Here is a 16,930-nt window from a genome sequence, read left to right as displayed (position 1 = left end):
AGCATTAGATGACCACAGCCCCCGACATATGTTTTTAATGGATTCCCAGGCTGCTAACAGTTAACATTGTTAATGACCTGCAGAGAGTTCAGATCCCTGGATAAGGGTTACCTGCAAATCTTGGTTATTACTTTTAAAGTATGCAAAGTGAACCTGAGCTGGTTCTTTTCTTCTTCCTTTTTTTTTCCTTAAATATAGATTCCAGAGTCTTAAGGGTGTGGGGTGGTGTGTGTGTACGTGTGTGTGTGTGTGTGTGTGTAGTCATGTCTATATCATCTCTCGCATTGACAGACCACTTTCTCTGCCTGATTCAGGTCACTTTGCTTAGGCTGAGAAACTTCATGTCAAGCATGAAGCTTTTCACTCTAAATCAGTTTTTACTTCTAAATTAGTTCCACAAAACAGCATCCATTAATCAATACCCTGTTCAATCATGAAGGCCTTTTAAGCTGGAAGAGGTTGAGTGCAAGTGTCTGGCGTGGGCTTCCAGATTGGCATCCCTAATCCCTGGGGGCCCTTCATCCTCTGCCCTTTCTTGCCCTTCTAGCCTCATCTCTTCCCTCTCAAGGGCTCCCTGTTTCTCAGCCTTTCACCCAACATGCTTCTTCACACTCTAGGGCTTCTTCACACTCATGGCACGTTTTGTTCTTTCTGCCTGTGCCCTTCAAGTGCAGCACCATGCACACCATCCTTTCCTCACCCAGCCCCAGCTCAGCTTGAATGCTTGGTGCAGGTGACACCTCGTCCAGGAAGCTCTCCCTCACCTGCTGCTCTGCATTTTCGTCTTCTGTGTTCACACAGTTTTGTCACAACACTTTCACCCTATATTTAAAAAGTATATTTTGCTTGATTATAAAAGTCATTCACACTTGTAGAAAATATGGGAAATAAAAAAAAAACTTAAAGGGAAAAAATACATGTAAATTGACAACTTGGGGGTTATACGCACTGTTAACATTCTGATGAATTTCTTTCCAGCATTTTTTCCATGTGTATATTTGTAAAACTTTCATACTCAGAAAAGAAAAAAATGCCGTAAGAAGACAGGGGGAAGGAACCTTGACTGATAAAAAGTTCAGTGCATTTATTGTTTCTAGGTGACTGGCAACTTAAAAAATTGCTTAGTTTAAAAATCAAATTACAAGGGATTTTTGGGCACCAGTATAATGAAAGTGTGTGCTGGAAAATGAGTGCTTACACAAACAGTCTTTTTTTTATTTAGCATTTTGTCATGTCCTAAGACTTCTTTGAAAATGTGTTTTTACTTCATAACCCTCTGTTTTCTGATTCTCATTATGTTGTCCTGTTTGCTTACCTTTTGGTAGCCCCTGTCGGACTATAAGCTTCTTTCTTTCAGGCAGGGCCTGTGATTGTACCATTTTTAAATTCAATCCCTAACCCATTCTGATGAAGTGGGACTAGGTATGTAATAAACAGAATGCATTACCTGAGATTACCAAAAGATTACCTGAGTCTTCCTGAATTGCTTACTTACTCAACCCCTATTTGTTCTCTATGCTGAGGTGTCGAGACTATACCAGCATCCACAGGTCTGGTGGGTGCCACAGGCCTGCATCACCCACAGGCCCCTTAAGGGATGAAGGGCCACTCTACAGCTGCAGGGACTGCTGCTGGCAAGAAGCCCTCAGAGATTGCCTCGCCCAATGGGGAGCCGCTTCATCCAAGGTCACCCCCTTTCCCGGGGTGGCCTGCTGCATCCAATGACTGGTCCTTGGAGGTATAACATCCTGGCCCCTATTCCCCAACTGGGACAACTCTGAAAAGTTCTGCTTCAGAACTCTCCTTAGCATCTACCAAGGTTGCCATTGAGACCACACCGCAGCTGGACTCCTCCCCCTGCCCGACCTTGCTTCCCTCCCCTCCCTTCCCTCAGGTGTCATCCCAAGAGCACCCCCTACAAAGCTCCTGCAAATTCATCTACGCCTCAGAGCCTGCTTCCTGGGTAGCCCAACCTGCAACAACAGGCATCTAAACAATGCCCAGACACACCCCTGACTTGAGGTGACTTACAAGCCAGCCGTGTCATATGCTTCCAGGTTGTAGATTGTGAGTTCCTTGAACAGTGACCATGTCTTATACCTTTCACAGTGCTGGACCTCACTACAGTCCCTGGAGCACAGAACATGACCAAGCACATCCCACATTGAGAGGGTAACAGCGAATGGGGAGGGAATAGGAGAACAGTTCCCAGGGAGCATCAGCTGGGTGCTAATGGCTGTTGGGACAAGGTGAGAATGATGAACATGTGGTTTCTGAGTCTCAACCTGAGAGACTGTGAGAAGAGTGACTGCTGGAGCGAGAAGTTCCTATTGTGGAAAATTGGTTTGATATTAGATTGATGTGAAAGTGTTACATCTGAAGCACCAAAATCTTCAAGGGGAACTGTCCTGTAGGTGGTAGTTGAGGCAGAACCAGGTCTTGTGTACAGAACGATTTAGAAATCACGTTGAGGCACTATGGATTCCCACAGGGGTGATATTAGAAGCTGTGAGAATAAGGACAGTTTCAGAGAGTTTCTGTTTGTTTTTCTTTTCTTTTTAAGTTCAGACCTAGAAGAGAAGAAAATCCACCAAATGATAGCTGGACTTAAAGTGCGACATCAGCTTTTCTCTGGGTCTCTAGCCTGCTGGTCTACTCTGCAGGTTTGGGACTTGCCAGCCTTCATTAGCCAATTCCTTATAATCTCTCTCACTCTCTCCATATGCATATACATAACAAGAATGACAAATAGGTGGTTTCCAAGTTTCATATATACATAGAGAGAGAGAGAGAGAGAGAGAACCAATAGGGTGTGTGTGTGTGTGTGTGTGTGTGTGTGTGTTTCTCTGGAGAATCCTGACCAATACCAATTTTGATTAAAATCTGACTAAGACACTTGATTAAGGAAAAAGCAACAGCACTGAAAGGAAGGAGAAGTCAAATGTTTTACAAAGAGATTCACTATGAAGCAGTGTCTTCAGGGGCAAAAAGAAGCAGGTTTCAATCGTGATTTCCTTCTGTTTCTTTGGCTCAAGCTGCACACTGAGTTAGCTGTCCCATAATGCAGGCTTTGTAGAGGACACAGAAACAATGCAAGGAGCAGGGGGAAGCTTCCAGAATAGTGATTGATATCCTCAGAGAGTAAGCAAAATCAGATACTAGAAAGAAGGAAGATCCAGCAAACAAGACAAAGCTCTTGGAAATTAAACCCATGATGACAGAAATTTTAAATGTAATAAACGAATTAGAAGGTAATTGAGTAACTCTCACAGTAAATAGAATAAATAGTCAAAGAAATTGAGAAGAGAAAATTGGAGAATCAATTCAGAAGGTCTAATTGCTGAAAGACAGGACAGATAAAATGGACCAAGGAATTATCAAAAAATTATACAAAAAATTTCCCTGAGGGATGTAGTATTTCAGATTGAATGGGCTGAAAAGCCCAGCATACTTAATGAAAATGACTCATAACAAAGCATTTCATAATGATATTTCAGAGTTCTGAGGATAAAGAAAATCCTGAGAGCTCTAACAGGGAGAGAGAGAACAGGTCACAGGTAAAATAAATATGGGATCAGTCTTCTTAATAGCAATACCAGAAATTAGAAGACAGGCCAGGCATGGTGGCTCATGCCTGCAATCCGAACACTTTTGCAGGCCAAGGCGGGAAGATCACTTCAGCCCAGGAGTTTCAGACCAACCTAGGCAGCATAATAGGACCCCATCTCTACAAAAGTAAAAATAAAAAAAATTAGCTGGGTGTAGTAGCACATTCCTGTCATCCCAGCTACTTGGGAGGCTGAGGTGGGAAGATTGCTTGAGCCCAGGAGATAGAGGCTGCAGTGAGCTGTGATCACGTCACTGCACTCTAGCCTGAATGACAGGGTGAGACCCTGCCTCAAAATAATAATAATAATAATCATCATCATCATCATCATGTTAGAAGATAATGGAAAAATGCCTTTGAGATCCTAAGGGAAAATAATTTCCAAACTAGGATCTTATACTCAGCTAAGCTTTCAAGTGAGGATGAGGGGGTTAAGACAAGGTCTCAAAATGTATCTTCCATATATCACTTTTTGAGAAGTCACTAGAAGACGCACTCCACCAAACCAAGACTGTTGTCAAGAAAGAGAAAGACGTGAGATTAACAACCACCACAATAAAAATAAACAAAAGCCAGAGGATTTTCCACAGAAGAGCAGGAAAAAAGTTTCAAGGATGACGGGGCAGAGGAATATAAGAAAGCTCAATTCTGATCTTTCATAGCAGGAAGTCAGTGGGTGATATCTGTAAGTGAAAAAGAGAAAACAGTATAATGTTGTTTTTTGGAAATATGAAGGTACATAGCAGGAGGAACAGCTAAAGAGATTAAAGGAATTTCCTTTGGGAAACAGGAATTGGAGGAGGGGGTTGAGTCGGGAAAGGATTGCTGTTTTTCTTCATAAGTCCTGTAGTATTATTTGACTTTTAAACTAAGCACATTTATTGCCTTCATACAAATTAAATTTAAATAGGCAAAAGTCTATTAATATGCCAAAAATAATTTGTAAATTGTGAGTAAAAATAGACCCGTTGCCCACACTACTAGAAGTGGTCTTTCAGGAGAGAAAGCACGACCCTCTGATTTGTCCCTCTTCCTCTGCAAATGGTTTTTAAGCAAATTCTTGGGAACCCATCAATCTGCCAATTAGAAGAAAATGCAAGAGTAACAGCAGGAATCATGACTGCAAGGAAACAGTTACCATCCCATAAAATTATTGCCTTTACCAAATTAGAATAAACCTGTCAAGACAATGTTTAACTATCTTTATGTAAAAATCAAAACGGTCTGACTTCAACTGTCAAACAGAGTCTTCGAACTTGTCTGTAACAAAGTGCTCCCTTAGTAAGTCGTATAGTTCAAGTTGCATTTGCAGTTTGGGGAAATGGAGCTGCCTGGCCCATGAATCCAGCAAGCTCGACTTTTCCATGGCTGACGTTCCTGTAGAATGACTGGCTCATTTAGTTGGCCGGGCAGTTGCAGCAGGCTGGGTGGGTGTTGCTACTGCAGGAAAACTATGAAATAAAATATCATTGCACCTACCTCACTGATCAATAACATAAAAGAAAAAAAATCTAGCTCCTGTATTCGGACAAAAGGCAATTTTCTGTGGCTTCTCACATTTGCTAGAACTTTACAAATATGTATCACAAACTACCAGATGAGACAAATCGGTACAATACTAGTTATTTTTATGTGCTGCCTCATCCTTTATACAAAATATCTCAGATCACTTTAAAATGAGAGGTCAGAATGGAAAGTGTGATTTATAGAGCCTAAGGGACCAAGGCGAAGGCTGCAGAATAGGCAAACGGCCCACTAAGGATTCTGGGAAAGGAAGGCAGGCTAAGAGTCAGATGCAAACCTCACTTGCAGCCCCTTCCAGAGTCCAGGGAGACAAGTGTAGTGGGTGTCACAGCTTCAGTTTTGCAGTTGTGGAGCTCATTATGAAAGGTTGATCAAACTAAGAAGATAAATGAACATTAACAAAAGTTGAGCTGCTTCTAAAATTATCTGTTTCATCATCTTTTTTAAAAACAACTGCTTTTTAAAAACCTCCTGGATTCAAGCAATCCTCTTACCCCCACCCCACCCCCCCCCCCGCCGCCCACTATCCCCCAGGGAGTAGCTGGGACCACAGGCACACACCCCAACACCTGGCTAAATGTTTTATTTTTAGTAAAGACGAAGTCTCACTATGTTGTCCAGGCTGGTCTTGAACTCCTGAGCTCAAGGGCTCTCCCACCTTGGCCTCTCGAAGTGCTGGGATTATAGGTGTGAGCCACTGCACCTGGCTTGATATTTTTCAGTGTATTTACAGAGTTGTGCAATCACCACAATTTTAGAACATTTTTATCCCCCAACCCCATACCCCTTAGTAGTCACCCTCCTTTCTCTTTCTACATGCCCATTCCCCCTACACACACACACACACGCATGCACACACACACACACGTACATGCCCATGCAGTTCCAGGAAACCACTATTTCTGTCTCTGAACATTTAATATCAACAAAATCATACCATATGTATTCTTCTGTGACTTGTTTCTTTCACACCACGCCGTGTTTTCAAGGTCCATCATGGTGCAGCATTATCAGCATCTACTCCTCTTTCTGGTGGAATAACCTTCCGTTGTATGTACGTACCAGATTTTATTTACCCATTTCTCCATCCATGGACATTTGGGTTGTTCCCACCTTTGAGCTGTATCAATAATGATGCCACAAACATTTATGTACAAGTTTCTGTACACTTGCTTTCAATTTTCTCTGTTATAGACCTAGAAGAGGAATTGCTGGGTCATATGATAAATCTATTCTTAACATTTTGAGGAACTGCCAAACTATTTTCCAAAGTGGCTGCACTGCTTTACATTTTCATCACTGGTGTATGCGGGTTCTGATTTTTCCACATCTCCATGTGGAAATTGTTATTATCCATCTTTTTATTATAGCCACCCTGACTGGTGTCAGGTATCTCATTGTCCCAATAATTTCTCATCTTTAATGATGCTCCTATGCTCTCATGTTATGTGGATTTTAATATCCAACAACTGTTTTGTTAAAATCCCAAAATGGAAAGAAAAGATCAATAAAGAACTCTGGAACTTTGGTGCACCATTCAAAGTTGTCCATGGATCCCAATGCTTGGGAAAAAATGTTTATTTGAAGGTATAAGCATGGATATTGCATAAACCACATATTATTACTATTCAGCAGCAGCTATTGAGAACATATTGGCCACCAAATGGCTATTCTAAGTGTCTTAGAGGAAATTAAAAACACACAGGCTCCTTACCGCCAAGCACTTGCAGCATTCCGGTACTCATAATGACGGCAGTAATACTGTTTACATGCACCTTTACAGATTATATAGGGCTTTGAAATTTTAATTCTGATTTCTGTTCCTGGGGCCGAGAGTTTCAGCAGCCACGTCATTCAGGCCCTAACATTGTATCGTAGGGGACTGGGAGGGTTTGGCAGGCTGAAAAACGGTGACCCACCCAGGTCCTTGCCTCTGACTGCCCTGACCTGCCCACAGAATCTGGTCTTCAGCTTTGTTAGTTTTCAAAGAGGTGCCAGGATTCAGGGGGCCCCCATCCTTGTTAAACTCCCCAGAGACTGACTAGTAAGCCAGGCTGGCTATATACGAACACGCTCTGCCCAGAGAATCAGGAGAGTCGGCTGACATTCTGTGCATTCCATCTTCAGAGGGAAAGTCTCCTGGGAGGCCCCAGGAATTAAAGAAAAGTAGGTTGGATGGTTGGCAGGGCCAAGTGACTGAGCTAAGAGCCCCTGATAGACACAGGTCCGCTCCAAGGCTATAACCACCAAACAGACATAAGGATGAATGTTAACAGCTGGGAACCCCCCTCCCCACATAACAGTGCTGAAATTCTCTCACAGATTCGTCTTTACACTCTTCCAAAATGCTGAATCGGTCACCAGAGCTTCCACTATTACTGCACCTAATGACCACCATAGAAGCCCAACACCTGGTAGGTACTCAACAAGTAAATCGATGAGTTGGTGAATTAAGTTTCAAAATTATCTTCATTTGCTACACATTTAGATAAGATTCTGGAGCCGTTCTCCTCTTAGGAGTCGCACATTATTTCTCGGGATGAGTTATCTCCTGGGAAGATTTCCAAAGAATCATTCAGTAGATCACTTTTCACTCATTTACTCACTATTCATCTAACAAACATTTCCTGGGGGCCTACTACATACAAGGCTCAACAGCACATGTAATGGGGCTTTTAAAAAATTACATATCTAAATATACAAAGAAAAAAAGTCATATCAAAATAAAGGACAAAAGACATACCAAAATGTTAACAGTGGTGGCATCATTGATCATTTTTCTTTCCTTCTTTTTGCTTATTTGCATTTACTGCAGTGCCCATGTCCTGTTTATTTGAAGTGTTTTAAAAGCATTCAAGATGCATCTTGCCCTCAGAAAACATGGATAGAATGAGTGGGCAGGAAATGGGACAAGACAAGCTGAAAAATGACAACTCTGACACAAGTGGAGACCGTGATCATTTCCCTAAAAGGTTTAAATGCTGTCAGGGTTAAGAGGAAATTGCAGCGACCCCGACAGATCAGGGACCAGGTCACAGAGGTGCCATCCTTGAAGGACAGGAGGGTTTCTCCAGGGAGCAGGACCTCAGAGAGTGGGAAGCATAAAGGTGGGGCGACAACAAGAAGTCTTCACGTTTTCTATTTTCTCTTCTTTGAGACCATTTCAGTGACCTTGCTTGCGCAGGCTCTGGCTCTCTAACCTCTTACCCCAACAAGGCAAAGGATCAGGGCTTACCAGGAGATGGGGATGCTGGGGGAGGGCAGAGTGGCAGAGGGAACATCTCTGATGGGACACGCTGGGGGAGCCCCACGACGCAGGAGCACAATGACGAGAGCCAAGAAGGATGGGAAGCCTGAGAAGGAAGTCCAGTCACATCATGATTCCATGGGCAGGAGAAGCAGCTGGGTACAAAGAGGTAAACTGGAGGGCCTAGTGCCCAGATAATGCCCCAACAGAGTGGCACCAACCTGGAAGCATTTATTAAAAGTCTTTGCCAGCTGGGTGCAGTGGCTCATGCCTGTAAACCTGCACTTTGGGAGGTCAAGACGGGACAATCCTGTGAGAGCAGGAGTTTGAGACCAGTCTAGACAACATAGTGAGACCCCCATCTCTATAAAAAAATTGAAAAAACTAGCCAGGCATGGTGGCACATACCTGTGGTCCCAGCTACTTGGGAAGCTGAGGTGGGAGGATCACTTGAGTCCAGCAGTTTGAGGCTGCAGTGAACTATGATGACACCATTGCACTATATACAGCCTGGGTGACAGAATGAGACCTTGTCTCAAAAAACAAAAACAAAAACAAAACCCACCAAAAGCCTTTGCTCTCTCATCACCACTTATAAGAAGTTGGCCAAAGTGCGGCAGTCAATGCTGTTCTCAATGTAGCCTCACCCTGTGCTGCCCAGTCCTCTGCTGCCCTTCTGCTGGCATGGGTCACTCTCCCATATGCTCTGCAAAGCCTTCCCTGATGCTCCTGGGCAGAATTGACTCCCTTTTTCCTGTGTTTCCTCACCCCTTGCTTTATACCATGATTGCCCTCATCATTATCTAGCATGCTGTATATAAAGTTGTACACATTTTAGTTCCTCAGATTGTGAGGTCATTGAAGGCAAGGTCTCTGTTTCATTCATCTTTCTATCAACAGTGCCAAAGTGGGCGATGCAAGTCAAAGCATTCAAAAGGGAGGGAGGGAGGAAAGGAAAAGGAAGGAAGGAAGGAAGGAGTAAATGAATTTAAAGGAAATACCAGGTTTGTTTAGAAAAATACTTGTTTAGAAAAATATTGTCTTGGATAAATGTCATGACTAAAGAGTTCATCTCAACATGAGATCAGAATAATTAGCAAATTGTGCTTATGTTTACACTTTTGTTTTCAAGAGAGACTATTTACATATGCTCCCCTGCGTTGATTAGAGCTCTTTTTGATTAGTTCATACAGGATATAGAGGTATTATTTCAACCAAGAATGCAGTAAAGACAAAAGAGAAATTAAAAAATGAAATGCTTTTATTTACTAATGGTCATCAATAGCAATGAGCTAGAAGTGCAAAGAAATGCACAGTTCCTGAACCTAATTACTTTCCATAATAGTAAGATACATTAAAATTGGGAGAAGGGCCGGGCCTTTAGGTGATTTTCTAAGAAATGTAATGCACTAGTACATTTGCAGAATAATCGGGCAATGTCAGAGATACCCTTTGTGGTACATTATGTCCTCAGAAAGGAATTGATCTGCCTGTAATGAATTAAAGATGGCTGCACCTCTGCTGCTGATACCCAGGCAAACAGGGTCTGGAGTGGACCTCAAGCAATCTCCAACAGACCTACAGCTGAGGGTCCTGACTGTTAGAAGGAAAACTATCAAACAGGAAGGACACCTACACCAAAACCCCATCAGTATGTCACCATCATCAAAGACCAGAGGCAGATAAAACCACAAAGATGGGGAAAAAGCAGGGCAGAAAAGCTGGAAATTCAAAAAATAAGAGCGCATCTCCCCCGGCAAAGGAGCGCGGCTCATCGCCAGCAACAGATCAAAGCTGGATGGAGAATGACTTTGACGAGATGAGAGAAGAAGGCTTCAGTCCATCAAACTTCTCAGAGCTAAAGGAGGAATTACGTACCCAGCGCAAAGAAACTAAAAATCTTGAAAAAAAAAGTGGAAGAATTGATAGCTAGAGTAATTAATGCAGAGAAGGTCATAAACGAAATGAAAGAGATGAAAACCATGACACGAGAAATACGTGACAAATGCACAAGCTTCAGTAACCGACTCGATCAACTGGAAGAAAGAGTATCAGCGACTGAGGATCAAATGAATGAAATGAAGCGAGAAGAGAAACCAAAAGAAAAAAGAAGAAAAAGAAATGAACAAAGCCTGCAAGAAGTATGGGATTATGTAAAAAGACCAAATCTATGTCTGATTGGGGTGCCTGAAAGTGAGGAGGAAAATGGAACCAAGTTGGAAAACACTCTTCAGGATATCATCCAGGAGAACTTCCCCAACCTAGTAGGGCAGGCCAACATTCAAATCCAGGAAATACAGAGAACACCACAAAGATACTCCTCGAGAAGAGCAACTCCAAGACACATAATTGCCAGATTCACCAAAGTTGAAATGAAGGAAAAAATCTTAAGGGCAGCCAGAGAGAAAGGTCGGGTTACCCACAAAGGGAAGCCCATCAGACTAACAGCAGATCTCTCGGCAGAAACTCTACAAGCCAGAAGAGAGTGGGGGCCAATATTCAACATTCTTAAAGAAAAGAATTTTAAACCCAGAATTTCATATCCAGCCAAACTAAGTTTCATAAGTGAAGGAGAAATAAAATCCTTTACAGATAAGCAAATGCTTAGAGATTTTGTCACCACTAGGCCTGCCTTACAAGAGACCCTGAAGGAAGCACTAAACATGGAAAGGAACAACTGGTAGCAGCCATTGCAAAAACATGCCAAAATGTAAAGACCATCGAGGCTAGGAAGAAACTGCATCAACTAATGAGCAAAATGACCAGTTAATATCATAATGGCAGGATCAAGTTCACACATAACAATATTAACCTTAAATGTAAATGGACTAAATGCTCCAATTAAAAGACACAGCCTGGCAAACTGGATAAAGAGTCAAGACCCATCAGTCTGCTGTAGTCAGGAGACCCATCTCACATGCAGAGACATACATAGGCTCAAAATAAAGGGATGGAGGAAGATTTACCAAGCAAATGGAGAACAAAAAAAAGCAGGGCTTGCAATACTAGTCTCTGATAAAATAGACTTTAAACCATCAAAGATCAAAAGAGACAAAGAAGGCCATTACATAATGGTAAAGGGATCAATTCAAGAGGAAGAGCTAACTATCCTAAATATATATGCACCCAATACAGGAGCACCCAGATTCATAAAGCAAGTCCTTAGAGACTTACAAAGAGACTTAGACTCCCATACAATAATAATGGGAGACTTCAATACTCCACTGTCAACATTAGACAGATCAACGAGACAGAAAGTTAACAAGGATATCCAGGAATTGAACTCATCTCTGCAGCAAGCAGACCTAATAGACATCTATAGAACTCTCCACCCCAAATCAACAGAATATACATTCTTCTGAGCACCACATTGCACTTATTCCAAAATTGACCACATAATTGGAAGTAAAGCACTCCTCAGCAAACGTACAAGAACAGAAATTATAACAAACTGTCTCTCAGACCACAGTGCAATCAAACTAGAACTCAGGACTAAGAAACTCAATCAAAACCGCTCAACTACATGGAACTGAACAACCTGCTCCTGAATGACTACTGGGTACATAACGAAATGAAGGCAGAAATAAAGATGTTCTTTGAAACCAATGAGAACAAAGATACAACATACCAGAATCTCTGGGACACATTTAAAGCAGTGTGTAGAGGGAAATTTATAGCACTAAATGCCCACAAGAGAAAGCAAGAAAGATCTAAAATTGACACTCTAACATCACAATTAAAAGAACTAGAGAAGCAAGAGCAAACACATTCGAAAGCTAGCAGAAGGCAAGAAATAACTAAGATCAGAGCAGAACTGAAGGAGATAGAGACACAAAAAACCCTCCAAAAAATCAGTGAATCCAGGAGTTGGTTTTTTGAAAAGATCAACAAAATTGACAGACCGCTAGCAAGACTAATAAAGAAGAAAAGAGAGAAGAATCAAATAGACGCAATAAAAAATGATAAAGGGGATATCACCACCGACCCCACAGAAATACAAACTACCATCAGAGAATACCATAAACACCTCTACGCAAATAAACTAGAAAATCTAGAAGAAATAGATAATTTCCTGGACACTTACACTCTTCCAAGACTAAACCAGGAAGAAGTTGAATCCCTGAATAGACCAATAGCAGGCTCTGAAATTGAGGCAATAAATAATAAGCCTACCAACCAAAAAAAGTCCAGGACCAGATGGATTCACAGCTGAATTCTACCAGAGGTACAAGGAGGAGCTGGTACCATTCCTTCTGAAACTATTCCAATCAATAGAAAAAGAAGGAATCATCCCTAACTCATTTTATGAGGCCAACATCATCCTGATACCAAAGCCTGGCAGAGACACAACAAAAAAAGAGAATTTTAGACCAATATCCCTGATGAACATCGATGCAAAAATCCTCAATAAAATACTGGCAAACCGGATTCAGTAGCACATCAAAAAGCTTATCCACCATGATCAAGTGGGCTTCATCCCTGGGATGCAAGGCTGGTTCAACATTCGCAAATCAATAAACATAATCCAGCATACAAACAGAACCAAAGACAAGAACCACATGATTATCTCAATAGATGCAGAAAAGGCTTTTGACAAAATTCAACAGCCCTTCATGCTAAAAACGCTTAATAAATTCGGTATTGATGGAACATACCTCAAAATAATAAGAGCTATTTATGACAAACCCACAGCCAATATCATACTGAATGGGCAAAAACTGGAAAAATTCCCTTTGAAAACAGGCACAAGACAGGGATGCCCTCTCTCACCACTCCTATTCAACATAGTGTTGGAAGTTCTGGCTAGGGCAATCAGGCAAGAGAAAGAAATCAAGGGGATTCAGTTAGGAAAAGAAGAAGTCAAATTGTCCCTCTTTGCAGATGACATGATTGTATATTTAGAAAACCCCATTGTCTCAGCCCAAACTCTTCTTAAGCTGATAAGAAACTTCAGCAAAGTCTCAGGATACAAAATTAATGTGCAAAAATCACAAGCATTCTTATACACCAGTAACAGACAAACAGAGAGCCAAATCATGAATGAACTTCCATTCACAATCGCTTCAAAGAGAATAAAATATCTAGGAATCCAACTTACAAGGGATGTAAAGGACCTCTTCAAGGAGAACTACAAACCACTGCTCAGTGAAATAAAAGAGGACACAAACAAATGGAAGAACATTCTATGCTCATGGATAGGAAGAATCAATATCGTGAAAATGGCCATACTGCCCAAGGTTATTTATAGATTCAATGCCATCCCCATCAAGCTACCAATGAGTTTCTTCACAGAATTGGAAAAAACTGCTTTAAAGTTCATATGGAACCAAAAAAGAGCCCGCATCTCCAAGACAATCCTAAGTCAAAAGAACAAAGCTGGAGGCATCACGCTACCTGACTTCAAACTATACTACAAGGCTACAGTAACCAAAACAGCATGGTACTGGTACCAAAACAGAGATATAGACCAATGGAACAGAACAGAGTCCTCAGAAATAATACCACACATCTACAGCCATCTGATCTTTGACAAACCTGAGAGAAACAAGAAATGGGGAAAGGATTCCCTATTTAATAAACGGTGCTGGGAAAATTGGCTAGCCATAAGTAGAAAGCTGAAACTGGATCCTTTCCTTACTCCTTATACGAAAATTAATTCAAGATGGATTAGAGACTTAAATGTTAGACCTAATACCATAAAAATCCTAGAAGAAAACCTAGGTAGTACCATTCAGGACATAGGCATGGGCAAAGACTTCATGTCTAAAACACCAAAAGCAACGGCAGCAAAAGCCAAAATTGACAGATGGGATCTAATTAAAGAGCTTCTGCACAGCAAAAGAAATTACCATCAGAGTGAACAGGCAACCTACAGAATGGGAGAAAATTTTTGCAATCTACTCATCTGACAAAGGGCTAATATCCAGAACCTACAAAGAACTCAAACAAATTTACAAGAAAAAAACAAACAACCCCATCAAAAAGTGGGCAAAGGATATGAACAGACATTTCTCAAAAGAAGACATTCATACAGCCAACAGACACATGAAAAAATGCTCATCATCACTGGCCATCAGAGAAATGCAAATCAAAACCACAATGAGATACCATCTCACACCAGTTAGAATGGTGATCATTCAAAAGTCAGGAAACAACAGGTGCTGGAGAGGATGTGGAGAAATAGGAACACTTTTACACTGTTGGTGGGATTGTAAACTAGTTCAACCATTATGGAAAACAGTATGGCGATTCCTCAAAGATCTAGAACTAGATGTACCATATGACCCAGCCATCCCATTACTGAGTATATACCCAAAGGATTATAAATCATGCTGCTATAAAGACACATGCACACGTATGTTTATTGCGGCACTATTCACAATAGCAAAGACATGGAATCAACCCAAATGTCCATCAGTGACAGACTGGATTAAGAAAATGTGGCACATATACACCATGGAATACTATGCAGCCATAAAAAAGGATGAGTTTGTGTCCTTTGTAGGGACATGGATGCAGCTGGAAACCATCATTCTTAGCAAACTATCACAAGAACAGAAAACCAAACACCGCATGTTCTCACTCATAGGTGGGAACTGAACAATGAGATCACTTGGACTCGGGAAGGGGAACATCACACACCGGGGCCTATCATGGGGAGGGGGCTGGGGGGGGAGGGATTGCATTGGGAGTTATACCTGATGTAAATGACGAGTTGATGGGTGCTGACGAGTTGATGGGTGCAGCACAGCAACATGGCACAAGTATACATATGTAACAAACCTGCACGTTATGCACATGTACCCTAGAACTTAAAGTATAATAATAATAATAAATAATATATATATAGAGAGAGCTGCATTTTTTTTTTTTTTTTTTTTTTTGTGGCGGAGTCTCGCTCTGTCGCCCAGGCTGGAGTGCAGTGGCCGGATCTCAGCTCACTGCAAGCTCCGCCTCCCGGGTTCACGCCATTCTCCTGCATCAGCCTCCCGAGTAGCTGGGACTACAGGCACCGCCACCGCGCCCGGCTAATTTTTGTATTTTTTTAGTAGAGACGGGGTTTCACCGTGTGAGCCAGGATGGTCTCGATCTCCTGACCTCGTGATCCACCCGTCTCGGCCTCCCAAAGTGCTGGGATTACAGGCTTGAGCCACCGCGCCCGGCCGAGAGCTGCATTTTACTGCAGAGGAAATTGCTTTGCAAAAAAAAAAAAAAAAAAAAAGATGGCTGCAAATTCTCTACCACTACTCTCATGGAGAGGCAGAGTCTGTACTCTTTCACTTTGAATCTAGGCTGGCCCTGTGACTTGTTTCATCCAATGAAAAGTAGCAGAAGTCACACTGCATAACTTCTGAGGCTAAGCCTTGAGAGATCTGCAGTCTCTGCTTTTATGTGCTGGAAATGTTCCCTCTTAGAATCCAGACACCGTGCTATGAGAGGCTGCATGGAGGGGTCCTCCTAAGGTGGTCTGGTCAACAGCACCGAGCTTACAGCCAATAGCCAGTGACCACTGCCAGCCATGTCAGTGATCCGGCTTCGACATTCCAGCCCAGTGAAGCCTCCAAATGACTATAGACCCAGCCAACACCAACATGAAGCAGAAGAACCTCCCAGTTGAGCACAGTCAACCCACAGAATTGTGAAATATAGCAAATGCCTGCTGTTATTTTAGACTACCGTGTTTTCAGGTTGTTTGTTATGTAGCAATAGATAACTGAAACAACCCCTGGTTTGTATTTACTGGAAAGTAAGAACAATTTGAAATTCTACTCATCTCTAGGAATAGCAAAGTGGGACAGAAATAAGACTTTCTGTCTCCCAGGCAGTTCCCAGGAGAAATAGCTTAGTTGGCTATAGAAGAATTAATAAGAACAATGCAGTAAAGTAAGTGAGACAAACTGTGTTAAGTCAGCAGTGTCACTGGCAAAGTGTGCAAAAACTTATCGCGCCATTAAGGCATGCAATCCAATTACTACAATATGTACAAAGTGAAATGATAAAGTTGATGGGAAGAGTATATAAAATCAGTGGCTGTGAAGGGCATGGTAGAATCAATAAAGTTTATGAAAATGGAATTAGTTGTGCATGAATGTGGGTAACAAATGCACAACATGTTCTATATTTAGGAAATAAGGAGAGAGCCCTCTGTGGTCTGAGGCTACATTCAGAATAAAGGGTTAACAAATACTCATCTACTCCCTGATTTATTTTGGTCACATCTAAGACTATTGGGTTTATTCTAACTTTTTAGGCTTTCCTTTTGCCTGTATAGCTTCTGCCTCCAACCCAGTGAACTCCTACTTTTCAAGGTCCAGTGAATACTACCTCTGTGAAGCCTTCTTTACTTCTCCTGCCAGTAATTAGTCATGTCCCTCACTGTGTTCCAATGATACTTTTTACGAGTTGTTGTAATAGCACTTATCAGCTCTGTTTCAATTTCTGCTTACATGAGCTCACTGGGGATGGAACCAAGCCTTATTGAGTTTGGTGTCCCGTCTCATGGGTAAGACATGGTTCCAGGCAAGCAGAAAAGGCTACATTGTGAGTGCTCA

General features: G+C 41.8%; 1 pseudogene; it reads right to left on the bottom strand.

Moving 5' to 3' along the window:
• Nucleotides 1-16,930, bottom strand: part of LOC103226309 (coiled-coil domain-containing protein 86 pseudogene) — a 48,156-nt pseudogene that overhangs the window by 8,345 nt on the left and 22,881 nt on the right.

The sequence above is a fragment of the Chlorocebus sabaeus genome, chromosome 21 (genome assembly GCF_047675955.1).
Source record: "Chlorocebus sabaeus isolate Y175 chromosome 21, mChlSab1.0.hap1, whole genome shotgun sequence".
In the NCBI taxonomy this organism is placed as follows: domain Eukaryota; kingdom Metazoa; phylum Chordata; class Mammalia; order Primates; family Cercopithecidae; genus Chlorocebus; species Chlorocebus sabaeus.
The sequence above is the reverse complement of the archived record's forward strand: the minus strand, read 5'-3'. Positions and strand labels throughout refer to the sequence as shown.